This window comes from Streptopelia decaocto, assembly GCF_964273445.1.
Source record: "Streptopelia decaocto genome assembly, chromosome: 5".
NCBI lineage: Eukaryota > Metazoa > Chordata > Aves > Columbiformes > Columbidae > Streptopelia > Streptopelia decaocto.
Window position 1 is genome coordinate 10966063 of NC_138659.1, and position 19344 is coordinate 10985406.

General features: G+C 41.4%; 1 protein-coding gene across 1 annotated transcript in view; it reads right to left on the reverse strand.

Moving 5' to 3' along the window:
- Positions 1–19344, reverse strand: part of ROR1 (receptor tyrosine kinase like orphan receptor 1) — a 155280-nt gene that overhangs the window by 103266 nt on the left and 32670 nt on the right. The gene's annotated exons all lie outside the window — the stretch shown is intronic.

Consider the following 19344-nt stretch of genomic DNA (forward strand, 5'->3'; position numbering starts at 1 on the left):
TCTTCTCTACATTCCAGAGCCTGATGCTTTTACGTTTTCATAGAAAAAAATTCCCATACTTGACTTCCTTCTACAGGAGAAACCCAGAAAGTGCATCAGGGCATGCCCTGGGCTCCTGTCCTTCAGGGTCACGTTGGCACAATTGTTTTCCGCAACAGGGTTTCTATTGATCTAGTTGGAGCATATCAGAAGAACTAACTGCTCTTACATCTTCCTCAAAGACAACATTTACTAAGATAATGCAAATAATATTTGGTTTTCCAGTGCAGTTGTCTCCTTACTGGGAAGACTGTAGGACAGTTATCAGAACCAGTGTCCTCACAGACACCCATCCAAAAGAAAACAGTGTTTTCCAGTAAGAGAAGCATCTAGTGATTCCGCTATTTATTGAAAACCCACTAAATTAATCGTTTCTGGCATTACTTTAAAATGACTTTATCTAAATCTGTGTTTAAAGACTGCTATTTAACATGCCAAGACCTCACTGTTATCAGTTTAATCACAAGAGACTTTACCATAGTTTATTTCTCCACAGAACTGGTAATACGAAAAAAAAGAAAAATGGGTTATAGGACAGGACAGTAATTAAAATGTTGTCTACATCAACATTAACTGCCAGGGTAAATTTTTGAGGTCAGCAGTATTAGCATCACGCATAAATTTATATCCTTAAGTGATTTGTTGAATCGGAGTGTTTGTATACGTCTCTTCTTGGAAGTCAGTCAATCATTACAAACTGGTTTTGAAGGCGACCTATTAGCTTATATGTCATATATTTTTCCAAAGCTAAATTGTCTGAATTTTGCTAGCCATAAAAATGAGAGAAGTGCCAGGATTTTTATACTTAACCCTCAGTTTTTCTGGGAGACACAGACCAGAAGCACTCTTAATGCAAAGCCACTATTTATTATTGTCTTGAAACACAGACGTTCAGACATTCCCTAATTGTGAAGGACAAATACACCAGTGATTAAGACTAGAAGAGTGAAAACGAGGAGTCGTTTGAGGTTTTCTCGATGTATGTGTTCAGTTAGTCATCTTTTCCTGCCACTTATTTTTCATGGCAAGCTCTGAATTTTCACCTGGGGTTCATCAAAGACGTGTTCAGTTTTGTGTGTACAAAGCAAAAGAGAAGATGATGAGGTTATTCTGCTCACTGCACACGCTCCGGAGGTGGCTCCTGGGGTGGTCTGTTTAGGTCCAAAAAAATTTCTTAAGAGAATAAAACCATGATCCAAACTAGCCTGGACTGACTCCTCCCTTGCAGGGTCTGGTCTCAAAAGCTGGAGCTGTGATGGGAATGGATGAATTTCTCAGCAGGTCACAACAGCTCAGGCAGCACCTGAAGGACGCAGCTTTCCCATGCTGGTAAACACAAGACTTCAGTCTCCACGGTTGTCAATCTAGCACCTTTAACGAGCAAGAAGTTCATTTTATTAAAGGAGGAAAAATGTAGATTTCCATCACTCCTTATAAAAGGGCTAGAAAACGTCAAGCATGTAGGTAAAAGTAATATTTCAAAACAGCTCAAGCCTAAACTCCCTTTCCCCTCGCACCTGCATGCTGATGAACATGTGCTGCATGTCTCTGTACTGCCTCAGTGTTCAACATTTGAACTGGACCCGCTCCAGCTTTTGAATAAATATCTCTTTTGGGGGAGAGGGAATTACATTCCTTAGTCAAAATACAGTTTTTCTTCTCTTAAATTTTGAAAGAAATGTGTACTTGTGAAACATTAGGAACCAGTCATGAGAAGAACTGAAATCCTTTCTATCTCCAGCCTCGGCAAAGAGCCCTGGTCCTCTTGCAACGCATCCGTGACCTCCAACCCAACCACATGTAGAATTCAGCAGAGATGAGAGGGCCTGCAGACAGAAGCTTATTTCTGCTTTGGGGAGTTTTTTTCTAAGTAATGCTTATTTCCAATGAAGGCACTTCGGGGAACCACATGAGGGTACGACAGCCCATTTGGGATCAAGATGGCAACACACTTTGTTTCACGTGGGGTGCTAAATTATGAACCAATTTAAGTACCTTTGGAGTCCTCCTGCTCAATGGTGAGAGACTGTCACCACAATTAGAACAATAATAATAATAAAAAGAACTTCCTTCTGTTCCAAATAGGTCCTTTGGTGACACCTGGCTCAGTTGGGGAGCACCAGCCAGGGGTTTCGTGCTGACACATAAAATCATGCAGGGTTCGTTCCGACGGTCAGACCTGTCACATCCAATGTTCAACACAAACTTCCACCCGTCTGGAAATGCTCACGGTTGGTAACTCTCCTGCATGGGTTACGCCCACAAGCTCAGTTTGTACATGTACAAGTGGTGGTAGAATTGGATTTCGTGATAATAAGGGCAACTTTGAATTCTAAAGAACTCTTTGTAAGCCACATTTTAGGTGTGTGGTATAAACAACCCAAGAAATTAACATATTTGAGAACAAAGAGACCTGTGAAAAAGTATAATGAAGAAAAAGAAGAAAGGAACAGATGTCAAATTATACTTAAAGTTACTAGTTTCTTTTCCCACTGATTTGAATATCTAAAATATACGTTTTTGCCAAGGCAAACAGGTGATTAAAATATATTAAAAATTCCAGTAAGCAAAGGGCTACATTTGTATTTGCTTGACTCTTGTAAGCCATTCCCAAATGTATGGCACATGCACAGCACAGCAATAATAATATTCATTTTACAAAGGCTGACTGTTTAATTGCAATTAACCGTGGCCTTCTAAAAGGAAAGATGCACTCGCTGGAGTACACATAAGCCTCATTTATCCTCCAAGGACGGCGAGATGAACCTGGCATGAAATATTAAGATCACAATTGCTATTGGCAAGCCATCTGACGGGAAGCTGTTAGCTTGAAAGAGCATGGATTATACAAAGGAGTGAAAACACAGCGGTGAATCAGCCCCACAAAATGTCCTTTGATTGAGAAGCACCGGGACGGGTGGGCAGGGGATGCCGGCGTGACACGAGGTGCGGGACGGGCTCCAGGAGGACAGAGGGAGCAAAGTGACACATAGGGCGATTTGGGGCAGCCCGCTTTAATTGCAGGCACGCTGTGCTTCTTAGGAATGGAAGGAGTGCCATCTTCAAACTAATTAAGTTTCTTGTCCAAACTGCTCCTGTTGGAAAGCTATTCCAGCGCCTAACAACTTTTCAACTTTGAAAATATTAAGCTAAATTTACTGATGACCAGTTTAGGCAAATTTAATTTTGAACCAGCATTAATCTCTGCCTCAGTTACATTCCCTGCCTTTCTCGCATTTATGAGGATAAATGCTTTATTCCTACAGAGCAGTGACATTCACTGGAACAAGCACTCGGCCTGACACAACAAGCCATTTCTGCAGCCTCACCAAGGAGCCCATCCGTATCAGTGATGGTCTCCAGAGTCATAAACCTAAGTTGTGCCAAGACTTCCAGACAGGGTCTTTCCAGAACCTTTTACACTGAAACTACCCTTGCTCCACTATTAACCTGATACACCCTGGGATGTCATCTGCCTTTTCATCCGCCTGCCCGCACTGATGGTTCCCAGTCAATACCCTGGTGGTTGGTACACTCCCCTTTCCATTCTGCTTTTTTCCATGTTCTCCTCATGTTACAAAATGGAAAAAACACAGAGGACAGAATCTTAACTTAGAAAAAATCAGGCACCAAATTCCTATTTACCTGGAACAACAAGCAGGCAAAGGAAAGGGTTCTTAAGAAAACCAACTGTGAGATACAAAAAGCTTTTTTCAAAGGGACAAAACTTGGGCCGGACCAGGAATTTCCATCAAGAAACACCAAGCTACATGGTGGGTACAAACAGGATTTAAAGCTTGATTATGAGAAAATCAGGATGGGTACTAGAAAAAACAGCACAAAAGGGCAAGAGGGATCATGTTGCTAAATAAGAATGTGTGAGAGGGGCTGGGCAGGGGCAAAACGGCAGTAGATGAAGGAAAAAAAGCCAAGACCACCATCTTGATGCTGGGAAAGGAAATCTGCAACCCTGGGAAGACTGTCTGTCCAAGAAACCAGGGCACACGCCTCCTACGTACACGGGGGGTTTCCCAGCATCTCATCTTTCTCCTTCCTTCAGAGCTGTGAACCAGTGGGTTGGAAGAGCTCATCAAGTCCCCAAGAAGATGTCGGCAGCCCCTGCGGTATGATCTGCTCTGAGAAATATTGTAAGCATGTGTTTATGTATTTTGCTAACAGTATAGCTGTTGTGCAACATGTTTATGCAATAACTGGAGGTCTTTGAATCTGAGTTCACAGCGGTTTGGAAAGGTAGCGGTTTTCCCTGGATCCTCAGGGTTTGGTTTTGTGGGTTTTGGGGTTGGTCTTGGTTCACCCTCCCCACTTCAGGTGCAATATTTCATTTCTTGATATAATGACAGATGATTAAAAGCAGTGTTTCCAATACACCTTCCAACAGAAGATACATCTTCTCTAAGAACACATTTTAAAGGACGATATTTCATTAGAATGCCACATAAGTCAATCTGATAACACAACCAGGGCCTAAATCTCTCGTCCTGGCATGTTACAGTAAAGTTCATTCATATTGAACTTGTACTGACTTCTGTGGGAACCAGACTTTCCCTACGTTGTATGTGACTGAATTTATACTCTAGCATATGCAAGATGTACGGATCACCCTCCTGGACATTTGATAAAGAAAGCTAACCAGAAATCCTGCATAACAAACACCAACAAAGGCACAAAACCAGGCAACCTTATTGCTACAAAAGCAAGGCTTTAATCACCAAAATTAATTTATGTTTGAAAAGGAAAAAAAAATCCTTGGATTTTAAGAACGCTGTTGAGAAATTCTTTAAGAAAGTGAGTTTCCACTGGAGAATGCCAAACCTGCACAATCAAAACATCACCTGGAGATGGTTCAATGCTGAAGTATTTGCTGCAGAGCCCTGCCAGGGTGACGATGGGACCCTCACCGCTCACTACACCCCCAGCAAGCAGCCTCGCTCGCTGAATGGGGAGCCTGCCCTTCCAGCTCTCAGCCCTTTGGCAACGCGCCTTCCAGTTCCCACAGCTCCCAGTTGCCGGCACGCCTCCCCCCAGTACAGCCCCCCGGGGGTGCTGGGAAGCGAGGCCTTGCTGGCTCCCCATCAGCAGCTGACGTGGAGCCAGAGCCTGCAACCATGGCTGAGCCAGACACTTTGGAGCCGTGGCTCCCAAGACTTCCAGTTTCCTGGCTTCCCTTCAGCCCACCTGGCAGATTAAAGGGCAGCCCAGAGCTTGGAAACAGCATTCCCAGGACTGTGTCTCGTAAGGAGCCCCGGCTCTCTGGGCCGATGGCTCCACGCACCCCCCAGGCAGCTCACCCTGAGTTTGGGCCCCGTTCCCTTTACAGAGAATTTCACAGGTTTGGCTTTCAGTGCAACGCTGAAACAAAAACCACAGCTTTTAAATGCTCTAGTCCTCTGCGAGCGGTAATCATCTTTCTCCACACAACTCAAATTTCAATCCTTTAAAAACACAAACAAGTGAATTCATGGGGGAGAACAGGAGCAAACAGTTCCCAGTTTTGTAGATTAGAGAGGTCCTTCGCTTGCATTCGTGCCCCTGTAGCTTTCATGGAGCTGCCTCCAAAACGTGGTTAGAGCACTTTCTGCTATGCTTTTCTTGCACTCACCTGCCAAACCCCTCACGTGTGCCAACAAAAGCACTGGAGCCGTGTGGGCCATATGGTGCTGTCACAGACCAGCAAAACTGGGGATGACAATTTCCCTTCAAGTTCTCGGGAGTGGAAAAAGATCCAGGACAGAAAATAGTGGATGTAATTGCACAGCTTTCTAACATAGCTTTATATGAAACAAAGAATGAAATGAAGAATTGTGTTTACCCTTCCAAATAAAACATTACCTGAAAACAAAAAAACTAGCCCTGAAGGTTAAGAAATGCTTTAAAACTTCATCACACAAAACCTCTCTACCTTTTATACCAACGCTGACATCTCCTCTCCAGGATGGATGCTTTGTTAATGCAGTTTAACTGGAGCCCTATTAGCTCCACCAAGAGATCTCACTCTCTCTAATTTTTAAAAAATCATCAGCCAGAGCACAGTGCACACCCCTTGAAGCCATGCAGATGGGCTCCAATTTGTTTCCCTTCAAAACGATAGGGCCCATCAACTGTCTCTTGTAATATTTAAGAAAAACACAGGTGTTCCTCTGGCCCGCAGGACGAGGAAATACCACGCTGATTAAAACTGGAACTACGCTCGCCAGGACAGACCTGAACCTCCTCCCGCCCTCCTCGTGCCTCCCCTCCTCAGTTCTTCTGGTCAAAAGAATGGGCAAACATCATTTGTAACTCATCCTAGGATTTGCAAATGTAATTTGATAACCTCTAACGAAAGGCAGGGAGAACACAGGTGGAAGCGGCGCTGGCCCACTGGGATGGGGCGAGTGTAGGTAATCTATAAAGATCACAACATTCTCGATTTTATGTAAGGAAAACACACCTTATTTATACCAGTTAAAAAAAAGAAACCACCCTGAGAAACACATCACAGCTTCCCAAGTTAAGACACTATTTCTCATTTCTAGAAGCTCTTCCAAAATGCCCTTTTACAAGCCCTTCCTCTTCCAACATATGATGCGAGATTTCACTCTGCTCCCTCTCTCCCTTTGCTTTCCCTACGCATGCTTCATTTTTTTGTATCTAGGCTGAAACACACCCTTGAGCACTTAAGAGTTACACACCCTGTTTTATATTAAAATACATACACATATAAAAAGGAATCCCAGCTCACTGTTTCCAAATGTCTCCTCTCCTACGTGTGAGCCGCTCAGTGTTGCCAGCACCACGATGCAGCTGTGTTGGGAGCCCAGGCATGATCGACCAGTGTCACACCGAGCTCTACAACCCCGGCACAGCCTCAGCAACACGGGATTTTTGGCTCTGAAGGGCTGTGAGTGCTATGGGCTGGCAGAGCCCAGGAGCGGAGAGACGAGGAGCCTCCTTGGGGAACACAATCCAATTTTCTTTTCCTGGTACAGCAACGCCCTTTGGAGCAGGAGGAAAAGCAGGTCACACCAGGGCTCTGCTGATGGATCCCAAATGCCTTCCCGCTGTGCGGAGAAAGTGTTAAATAATGAATTCTTTTACACACATAATGCTCAAGTCTCAAGGAAATCACATATTTTTTTCCTTCTTTTCCCAAAATTGGGCCCACCAATGCTTGCTTTCTTTAAGAGCCAAACAACATTCTTGGAGAGCAGTTCAATATCTCAAGAGGTGTAAATCACCACACTCTATCTTATTAGAAACATTTGAAAGAGGGCAAGTGCTTTCAAAGCCATAAACTTCAGATTCCATACATGTTCCAAAGCTGTAGTGAATACACATTCCTGACTCAAACTGGTTTTAATTTGCAGTCCCTTTAAAGCACAAACGCACAAGTCTGAATACTAAATCAACTTAAATAACAATAACAAACCATTTAAAAAATTGTCCATTTGCAACTCCTTAAAGCAAACTGAAAATAAGAGTCACTCAAATGCCTAAAGCAATGCAGAGGGTGCATGTCCAGTGCAAAGGTAGCCTGCAGCTCCTGGGGAAATGCAGCGTAATCACTGCTCCACCGTGGATTATTTATGGGCACAAGCCTGACAGAGCGTTATAAACTAAAGCAACAATTCTCCCTGCCTGCTGCAAAAGGCTAAAAATCCCCAGACACAATGAGAACAGCGGAATGAAAACCACATGACAGTGAAAGGAAAAAAAAAAAATGCCACATCCTTTGTGAACACAAACAATTAAATCATGGGGAGATAAAAACCATACCTGAGAGCACGGGGGTGGGCACATGGCATTTGTGCCAAAACACGCGGTTATAATTTCGCAGCAGCAACAGTTGTTCTGGTGACTGGCAGAGGGCCCTTTGCTCTCCAGCAAGCCTTTAATTAAAGATATTGCCAGTTATCTCCTGCTGCTGAGCACCTCCCTTAGGAAACAATGGCGCCCAAAAGGCAGCGATGGAAGGGCAGGGTTTGCAAATCTGTGTTAAACAGACATACCCACAAAAATCTGTGTTTAAAGGTGTGCGTGAAGTGGATAAAATGCACTTGCTGATGCAAACATACGTGTGCTTGCAAATGACTAATTAAAAAAAATGAGCCATTTGTGGAAATTCTCAGGGAACAAGGGCTACTGAGAAACACCAGTGTTGGGAATTGGGGAAGCGCAGGTTAAAATCGTAACTGGGCGGGAAAACTTCTTTTTCTCACATATAACCCTTAATGATGGAAATCTGTCCATAGAGTTTTCAGTATTTCATTAGAATTTAAAATCAAAACAACTAATTTTTAAGGAAAAAATGTGGAAAAAAAAATCTGAACTGTATCATTTCCGACAAAACTTTGCTGTTACTAAAGAAGTAGACTTTTCCCTGAATGCAAAGTTTCAGCCAAGCTGAGTTGCAAAGCATCTGGAATTTACAGTATTTTCCTAATGCAGAGGAGATGGTTTGCTGCTCTGGATTCAGAGAAAGCATCTTTTGTCAGCAGCTGGGGAATAGCTGAATGAAGAGCACAAGAATAAGTGTCATTGAATCGCTGAGAAGCAGCCTTCTTTCACTCTAATCCATTGTTAGGAGAAAATGCTCTATTATCGAAAGCCTATTAGTGACAATGCGAACTTGTACTGAAACATGGGACACATCCAGAAGGTTTACTTCAAGGTACTAAGTGTTCCAGAAATACTATTAACCTCAAGTATTATCGCTTAGCAAATTGATTTTAACCCCTCCAAGTGCACGAGACATAAACCATTCAAGCTATGAGCAACCTGATCTAACATTAAAGCTGGATCTAACTTCAAAGCTGGGACTCAGACCTAATGACCTGCCTTTCAGCCTAAGTTGCTATGTGATTTTATGTTTAGCCATCAGAAATGTTTAAAGACATTGAATATATCAGCTATGCAAATCACAGGCCTTTAATAACAAACCTTCCCAACACTGCTGACTTTGGGTAAGTTTTACCTTACTTTTAGTACAAGAAAAATAGCTGAGCATAAAGTGGAACTACAAATATGATACCAGGGTCGATAATGACTTGCAACCATGCATTGCATACATATATATTATATGTAAAGTATAATGATCTCCCACTGGCCAGCAAACATCAAGAGGCAAGAAGAGTAAGAAAAATGTCTAACTGGGCTTTAAAATCATGAGCTTCCTACCAAATTTGAACAAGGACAGAACATGCCAGGACCTGACAGAGGCACAAACCTGGTGCTTCTCAGAGAACACAGGCACTTAAGACTTCTCCTGTTTTTCTCCAAAATCCTAAAAATACCACATGATGAGGCAGTAAATTCTGTCGAGTTAGTATTTATTAAATCCTGATGCTATCCTTGGAAGCAAAATTAAGTAATTGCAAATCATTACCTCTGGAATGACGAAAATACAGTGCTTAGATTAAATTAGTGTGAAAGAAAAACTCAGAAGTTTTTTCCAGTAGGAAAAAAAAGCGCATGTCACAGGTGTTCCTGCAAGAACACCTCAGGCTGTGATGGTTTTGGGTCAAAGAAGGTGACAGAGGTCAGATCAGGTCAGTACCTTGATGTGAGACCTCCAAGAGAAAGCAAAATGCTGCAGGGAATTGTGACGTTGACTCCCTGAAGGTGACACGCAGCACTTGGGGCTCCAGGAGGCAGCGGAAGAAGTAAGAGTGGCATAAGTTATTGCGGTTTTGTGTGTGCTGCTTATCAGAGGAGACAGGTCTTAACCAACTGTCCGCATTCAAAAAGAAATGAGACAGTTATTAACTCCAGTGGAATGGGGTGATTGATTCAAAAAACAACCCAAACACAAGAAATAACTAAGCAGAACAAACAAAAACACAACACCCAAGAAACCCTCAGGAAAACCAGCAGAAATAAGGAAAACCACTTGAAGAAACGGACATAAAAAGAAGTTGCTGCAAGGTAAGCAAAGAGTGTGTTGCTTTCTTGCTTTTGCTCGTACTCTGATCCGGGAGCTCCCCCAAACCGATGAGTTCACTTGCACCCCAGCTCCCCAGACTGAAACCTATACATGAACAGGACCTCAGATCAAAGGGTTTGTTTGTTGAGGAGGCTTTCACGATGCTTTCCATCTCCATTCTTCACTCAAAACAAGGAGAAGGCTATCTCAAGGCAGAAATCAAATTCATCTACAGAACTATGCGCTTCAATTTCTTTTTTCCTCTACATTCTTCCGTCTTATATGCCAGCTTGTGTTTTAGTCATGGGATAAGTCTCCCAAACCTATGGATTAGCAGAGGCATAAAAGGCAATGGTATACAGGAATAAAGATGTGTTTATACCTTTGAAGTGAGTCACTAAGCTGCCAGCTTGGAAAAAAAAAAAGGAAAATTCCTTACCCTTGCGTGCCAACACAGCTCCCGTGGATTCTTTCTCATAAACAACTCTGTATGAACCATAGGTACCTGAATAAATGACATCTCTGGTCATACACCAGCAGCCCACACTGCCATGTATCACATAACCCAACTATTGTAGTTCTTCCATCAACACCACAAAAAGAGATTATTTTACTAATCATATTTGCAGGAATAAATAGGGAGTTATCCTGAAACAGGACACAAAATCTATTAGAAATTGTTAGATATTAATTAATAAGACTTTCTGCACTTTTCCCAAACACTAGCTCAAGCTTTTACTCTGTATCAGTTGCCTTACTTTGTTCTGTAGTAAGATATTTACATGGACAAGTCTTGAAGAAGCAGTACAAAAATGGTGTCTACATGGAAGCACTACTAGACAAGAGATAAACAGGGAGCTCTAGCTAATAGAAGACAAAAGACGGGCGTTCTTTTGCCTTCATGTTTGCCCTGCATACAGCCAGATTTCCACTGTATATTCTCAATTATGCCAGAACCTGCCCCAGCGCTGATTTTGGCAAAGGGTTCCAGTCTGTGAGCCAAGGACTGAAAGACAACTGGCAGTGCAAGTTTACTTACTATACATGCGCGTTTGGTTATTAATGCGCTTGCCAAAGAGTGAACTCTTCCTAAACCCTCTTCCAATCAGTTGAACATCAGCAAATGACAGATCTACCCACAATACCTGCGCTTTCAGCCGAGGGCGGCCTGCCCCGCTCTCAGGTGTGCAGCACAACACAGCACATAAATCAGCACATCTCTTGTAAAATCAGCAGAGCAGCTGATCGGACAAGATAGCGAGACCCACAGCTGCGCCGCTGCAAACCGGAGCGAGCCCTCGGCCTGCGCCTACGGCTCCCCCCGCCATCCAGCTTTCAGATTCATTCTTGGCACTAGCAAAACCTATTTCCTCTGTGAACCTTACAGAAAATGAAAAAGAATGGCATGGAAATACGTTGATAAATTGTAGGTTACTTACAGGCTGATCAAAGCCCACTAAAAATCAATGCGAGTCTTTTTTTGTTGACCCAACAGACTTTGGGTCAAGCTTTTAAGCATTTAAAATTTCAACCTTGGAATTTACAGTGCCTAAGTTTTCAGTAGGGAAAAATACCCAATTTCTGATGTTTGGTGGAATCTCTCTGTTTGACTCAGGCACATTATAGATTTCGAGCCTGAAAATGGTCAACACTAAGAATAAAAACAGTAAGGAAAATATATCTTTATTACCAAATGGAAAAAGCATAAAGTGATCCTGGAATTCCATTGTCATGACAAGTGAAATCTGGCAATTCGATTCAGTGCTGGATTATCAGTGGGTCCCAGTCCACCATTTAATAGCATTTGCTGTACTTGTTTTGGAGTCTAAAGCCAGAGCTGCATTACCCAGGGCCTGGCAGGTGCTTTCCATTTCATTCTGCATGGTTACGTATAACAGGTTTCTTCAGGCAATCAGGTAGATCTTTACAGCACATTTCACTAATAGTTTTACAAACAGAAACAAAGTAATGAATTATTAACTGGTTAAGAAATTAAAACCTCCTTTCTCTTAAGCAGGAGGGTGTTTTGTGTTCCTATTTCTTATTTCCAGAAAAGACAGAAGTAAAACGTAATACAAAAAGCACCATCTACCTTAGCACTGGACTGAAAATCATTAAAATTACCAAACTATTCTATATGTGTTCTACAGAAACAGTGTGGAGCCACATGCCAATTACTGTGGCCCTATCAAAGCAAACACGATGTCAAAGACAAGAATTACAAGAACAAAACTGATGAAAGTCAAAACCAATTGCTAATGTTCACGTAGTAAGTACCTAACAACTACATCACATACCTAGAAATCATACGGCTTGTCCCATGAGAAAAATTATTCCCTGCAGCCCCACCAGATTGCCACAAGCCTGGCAGTCAAACAGTGAATTATTACAATTCTTCAGATTTCTCACGTATTATAATTTTCAGTTTCATGCACAGAAAAATGTGCAACTGCTGAGACCCAACAGAGAGAACAGAGCGATATGGGAATCGCCTCTCGAACCCACCAACCTGCTGCTCACCGTGACCAGCAGGGGAGCTAAAGAAGGAAAAAACAAAATAAAAACTCCACAAATTTAGGCAGGAAAGAGAAATCTGCCTTCAAACCATAACCAGTAAGGACTGTGGAAGGTGTAAGAGTTGGAGTATTATTTTTCTAATATTATCTACAGTTTGATTGCCAACTCTAATCATTCCAAGTTGCTTCAGCTTGCAATGCATGGCTGAAAGTAATAATTTCTAAACAAAGTAAAATTAAAGTCTCTTCTGAAGCACAGAAAACACACAAAAGCTGTTCTGGTCTCTTTTCTGTACATGTTCTGTGCATGTCTCCAGCTCTTCTCTAGTTTGTTTTTTTCAATTAGTGAGAATAGAATCTCTAAAAAGAAACTGGCAACATATCCATTCAGTCAGATGGCTGTAAAATCAACTCAGCCTGTGACTCTCACCCCAGCCAAAAGCACAAGTCTCCTGCCCAAAAGATTATTTTACTTTTGGAAAAAATCTGCCAAAAGATCATGCTTATACTATATGGGTCCAGTGAAGCAGCAGCTCAAATAAAACTGAACATGTATTAATATCCATTATATAGGAATTTTAAAATATGAACATAACTTGATATAGAACTTTAGTTTATTTTTTAAGAACTTAAAATCTCCAATTTGTAACTAAGGACAAACCTGTTAGAATTAAGACCATGCTGCTGCTCTCTCATCAAACAGCACCCCAAGTTCAGGGCACAAAATCACTTCAGTTTTAACTCTTAACGAAGCACCTAAAATGCATTTCTGACTCTACATTAGTATAGCTGCAATTCCTAGGGTAAATCCTGGAAAACAGACGTAAGAAATATGTTTCAGGGAAGCTACTAAGGACAAAGAGAAAAACAGGCAAAAAAGAAGGAAAACTGGCAAACAACAACTCAATACATTACCAGTTTTCATAGCTTTTGCTACGGTTTATATAATATTTTTGTGTTATGACACTGAACACAGATACAATGGAAATACGAGACCATCACCCTTCGTACATTAAACTGGTACATTTGCAAAGCCTGTAGCCAGGGCTTTCACTTACTGTCTTATCACTAACGCTGTACTTGGGCATCCTGGTTGGCAAAAGTACTCAGGGTTTGCTTCAGGAGAGCTGAAAACTAATGAAAGCTAAGGATGCTTTATATGAATGGAAATTATGCCGAGCGCTATTCTCAGTCTTGCTATTCCACCATGCTATTTTGAATTTTATTTCCACGTGCCTCACTTTCTCCAATAAGAAAGCTGCAAATTCCATGCAAACTCCAAAGCACTTTGAAGTCAGCAGAAGAAAGGAGCTAATAATGCAAGTCTACTATTATTCTATTTGTAACACAGCTCTTTGCCATTTATGGAAGAAAAAATAAAAGAAATGTATATACTAAAGCCTTCAGTCTCAACCAGTCTCAACATTCACACTACAGACCGAATCCACCACTTCTCAGAGCCATTGGAAGGGCTCCTGTAGACTTGGGTTTGTCTCAGGGTACATGTAAAGGCTACGAGCTGCAAATTTCAACTTTGCCTGTACAAACCCAGCCCCCCAAGGTCTTGACTCCTTTATCTTTGCCCATTTCCTGTGATTCCAACAAAAATAATCCCGCTTTAGTCCAGCACCCTCAGCATCTGCCCGCCGGGGTCACATTACTGATTTTTTCCTTGATTTGCCTGGTATCAGCTGCACAGTTTGTTGGCCAACTTGAAATGGTTAAAATAAAATAAAAGGCAAATAATATAAATATATAACTCAACTAGTAGACAGGATAACTCAACTGGAAGGTGAACCAGTTTATACGGTCTGGTTTTCTCTAAGCACCTACAAGTATTCTTACCGCATTTTCCTGAAGAAACTACTGAAAATTAAAACCCATATATAGCTGGTTTAAAGCTTAAAAAGGAGAACAAGCTGCTATTCAGAAAGTAAACAATTTATAATAGATTCAAACAATTAACCAGCTTCATTTAAAAAAAAGTTTGATTATTCTGGGCTGTGCTTTGGAAACCATTTCTACCTTATTTTTCTTGGTAACACAATTTCATGCTACAAAAAAGCATCAAACGATGAAAAGCATTTGTTTCTTTCTAGTTCTTAAGTAAAACCAGCAATGTTAAACAGGTCAGATATAATAAATACAACTATTTCAAGGGAAAGAAAAATGTTTTCCTGGCCCAACTTTGAGTGACAAGAGAAAATTTTTACCAGCTTGCAACTCTACTTTATTAAAAGTGTTCAATTTTATTTAATTGGATATATATGTATATGTTCTATTGGGTTGCTTTGTTGCATTTTTCAAATTAATCATATACCATAGAAGCAACATTTTAAAGTGAGTGATGTTCTAGACACCTTTAAAAGTTCTCATCTGTGGCAGCCGCAGTCTCCTACCCCATATTTTTAAATTTTTGATACTTGGATTACCCCGACAGGAAGGCGATAGTCCTTGAATAGAGCTTTTTGTTCAGCGTTCTAATAGCTTCCAGCACTTGCCCCAGCCCACAAGATACATACCAAATTTACTTAGACATCTAGGCCAGACGTGAAGAATTTCTCTGTCAGATCCAGTCAGCTCCACCACTTTAACATTTTGGCTTCTCGAGGGCAGGAGGAGCCGCCGTGGCAGCCGCCCAGTGACACACGGCGCGTCTTAAAAGGAACTTAATGAATGAGGCTACTAACCTTGCAACCCCTGAAACCTTCCTAGTTTAGCTTAAAGAAAAATACAAATCATCCATCCTCAGCTGTATTCAACCCTATGTCCTGAAAATGAGGGCTGATAGGAGATCCATAAAGAAACTGAAATATTTTTAAGTCAGTTTGCCATGCAGCAATCCCAGAGCTCAAATCCACTGTGTTTCCTTGTGAAGACACTAAAGAAATTTCAGTCAGCTTGAAGAAACTCTTTCAAATTCGTTTTAGATCTGTTATCAAGAGTTTAAACCTAGCAGAAGGAACTGGTAGGCAATCTGTACTTATTGTGGTTTAAACCCATTTAATTTTGATCTTTTCATACTAATCTTCTCCCATGCAGAACTGTTACAAAGGGAATAAACTTCTGTTACCCAAAACGATTTACCAGTTGAGAAAGGGAAGAGGGAGCGGTGGAAAACCCCATCACCAGAGCCTGGCCTTGCCTCCCGGGGAAGGAGGGAGGGGATCTCCTGCAAGCTATTTTCTTACCCACAGTCCAACCTCAAGAGGGTTTGAGTTTTTGGCACAAGCCCTTTTCTCTGGGCTGGACATGTCCAGAGGCAGATGCTCGTACGGCTGGCACGGGGGGTCTGATCTGCTGCGGGTTCTTCTGGGGACCAGGAGACCCCAACTGCTCAATTCCAGCCCCAGGCTCCTCGTTTGGAAGTTATTGCCCTGCACAATCTATCTGGAGAGGCCCGAAAATATATCTTTGTTAAGTGGAAAAAAACGAGTTCTTAATTTATATATGACAATTAAACCAAATTGGGTTGATTTCTTTTTTTTTTTCTTTTCTTTTTTTTTTTTTTTTTTTTTAAGACTTTAAAATGAGCTCTAAGTCAGAAGATCTGCCAAGGCTCCCTTCCCTAATTAAACACATAACTTGCATTAAAAACCTTTTTAGTCCAGCTGCTGAGAGACTGTGGAATTGCGGAGATGTATGGTTTGTGGGAAACATTGTGTTCCTTCTTGAATTCTTCAGCTTTCACAAAAGACAGCATGTGAACACTTTCCATAAATACAAACTGCGTTTTCTAATTAAACTACTGTCACCTCAATATAATGCGCTAGCAAACCAAACAAAAGCTTAGACCAATATTTTCAAAGTTAAAGTAATCAGCTTCAGTCGAAATGCCCAACTTCTCGCTACAGCCATACCTTTAAAAATAAGTAAAATATCCCAAATTTAGACAAGGCATTGCCACTGAAAGGTACGGGTAACGCAGCAGAAGGCTCACACAATGAAAGAGCAGATTAACCAGATTTTCTTTCTGGTTCCAATTTAGAAGCAAATTCATTGGCTGTAGCTACACCAGGCTCGGAGTTTAGAATGAGATATGCATGTTTCTAACAGAAAACTCCTTTTTTTCCTGCAATTTAAGAGTTTAGGCTGGTTTATCAGTGTTGATTATTAGATACGGACAAAACAAGTGTTTGGTCTTTAATTACCTCCATCCTACTGGAAGTGCACATGGAGGTTATATGAAATATTATATACTTGCAAAAGAAATTAAAGCGTTCCTTTTGCTGTATGTGTTGTTTTATTATCAGATTGGCTTTCCACAAAAAAAAAAAATAGCTCTGCAGGTATTACATGCTCAAAGCTTTCTCTAGCTTAGAAAAACAAAACAATTGAGAAATATCAAAGACCTAATCCTGGGCAAGCAGCTCTTTCTTTGAAAAATCCAACTGTTTCCAACCTCAAAGTAGACAATTTACTTGTACATTTGTAAAACAAAGCACAGGTCGGGACTTTGTGCAGCCCAGCCTGGCTGACTCATACTTAGATCCCCTCATTTCCAGCATCCCTCCCATCAAACCCAAGTCAAGCTGTCAAACGTAGCTTTGGAAGCCTGACCCCATCAATTCTTTATACAGAAAATCCTTCCTACCTAGTTGGAATAATTTTAAATGCACAAATTAACATATCAAAATGATAATTGCTCTTCCTGTTTCCCAAATGAAACCACTAACTGTTCCGATAGGTTTATTACATCTCTATACCCTACACTCATTTTGATTGTACCAGATTTTCTTACATCAAATTGCAAAACTAATAACCCACTTGCAGTTCAAGATGCTTCATGTCTGAACATGGCAGGATCCTATTGCTGCAGTGGTTTGACACTGCTGGCCCAATTTGGGCTCCTGGCCATCCATCAGAGACAAGCTGCTCTGTCTGGGGGGGGTCTTTGGTCCAACCTGGCAAGTCATCTGCTGAACCCAAGAGCTATTAAGCGATCAAGTGAACTATTCTGGTCACACAAACAACAAACAGCCACTGAAGAACAGAGCTGAAGAACAGCGCCTGATGTGAACAGTCACGTCTTCCACTGTCAGAGACTCCTCAGATGAGTTCTCATCTTTTTTTTTCCCCCCCCCTAACAGCTGGAGGCTCTGAATGACCAATTTCTGCTGGCAGAGCAGGGGAAATGGGCTCTTCTGTCCCATTAGCAACTGTCAGCTCCGTGGTTTTGTCATGCAAGTGCCTAGCGCTGCTCTTTTCAGGAGCCCCTTGCACAGAGCACAGTGTCACCCCAAGGAATAGCAGCAACAAAGGAGCAAAGCTGTGAGGAGCCCGAGATAACATCAGCCCTTGGAGATCTGACCTGTTCTGTTTGACCAGAGCTAATGAAACTTAAAAAGAAAAAAATAAATAAAAATCACACTATAGCTTTTCCATTCTCATCACGAAATTCTCCAAACCAATTCCCAGCTCATCTCCTACCAGAGCAGCACTAGCTGAGAAGATTTCACTCCATCCTTTCACACTTAGGTCATCATCACACCATCGGAAGCCTTTATGGCAGATTATCATGAGCAGATGCCCCACTGTCTTCTCAGGATGCCAAAAAGACACAGCAAAAGCTAATGGAAAACCACTTGTGCACAGGCTGCTATAACCACTTTGCAAACCTCAATATTTGTTTGAAAGGCATCTCCCAATATGAAAAATAGTCCTACTTCATTGTTAAAAAGAGAATGTCGCAGGCAGTTAATCTCGATCATTTATTTTATATCATCCAAAGCAAAATATTGATACATCTGGACAAACTCAGTCCAAGAAAAGAGCGCCATTCCCAAAGCATTCATGAACACAACCAACAGATCATAAATCGTAACTATCCAGAACTGACCACAATTAAATAATGTGTCAGGGGAGGAGGTAGGCAGCCATTCTGGCTACGTTCAGACCACTGACAGAAATTCAGAAAAGGCTAAATTAAAAGTATCAACAGTTTGTTGGACTGGTGTCTCCTGAGTCACTGAGTTAAGACAGTCTAAGCTACAATAAACCCCTCCAGGGCAGGTCAAATGTTTCTTAAATCGTTGTGCCCAAGAGACTCGCACAAACTCAGGAAAAATCATTTATATGCTTCAATCAGACCCAGAGCAGGACAGAATTCTGCCTGCACAATGAGCATGTTCATGGAGAGCCATCTTCTCTGGTTCAGTAGAGGGAAATTTAGGGTGAGAACTTTAAAATTCTGCCTTTAAAAACTATTAGATTTTTCTCTATTGGCACACCATCAGCTAAAGCCACATTGCATGACGTTTAACATCATTTAAATATTTTCATCTTTAGATAGACATGCAGATAATTATGGCATTTCTATCAATTTAAGCTTCACAGTTAAAAGTCCCTTGGAAAAAAGTACTCAGAGAATCAACCAAGAGGCTGTAAGCACACACTTGATTTTCATGTGAAAGTCATTTGGATCACATGTACTTACTAGTTCTTTTCACAGCACCGTGCTCCTGACAGAATTTATCAAATCAATGAGCTCCTTGGGAGTTAATAAAGTTATGAATCAACATAATAAACAACGACTGTCCTGGTAGCTTAATAGATCTTATCATTGCAAAATAATGATAGGAATGCAGCTCATCCCAGTGCCCGCGCGATCGCTGTTTGTACATCTGGTCAGGAAGCACAATGCGGCCACTCCTGACTCCCTGAAAAATTAAAGCCCAGACAGAGCCGCAAAGATAAACAGGGCTTTGGACGAGGGACTCGCTTTGATGAAATAAGATTTATTCTCAAGAATTACTGGAGCTGCTCGCAGCTTTCAGGAAGAAAATAAAGAAAAGGAAAATACATAGGCTGCTGGAGTGAGACTAATGATGATATATGTTTGACATTAAAACTGCTAAAACCAGGCTG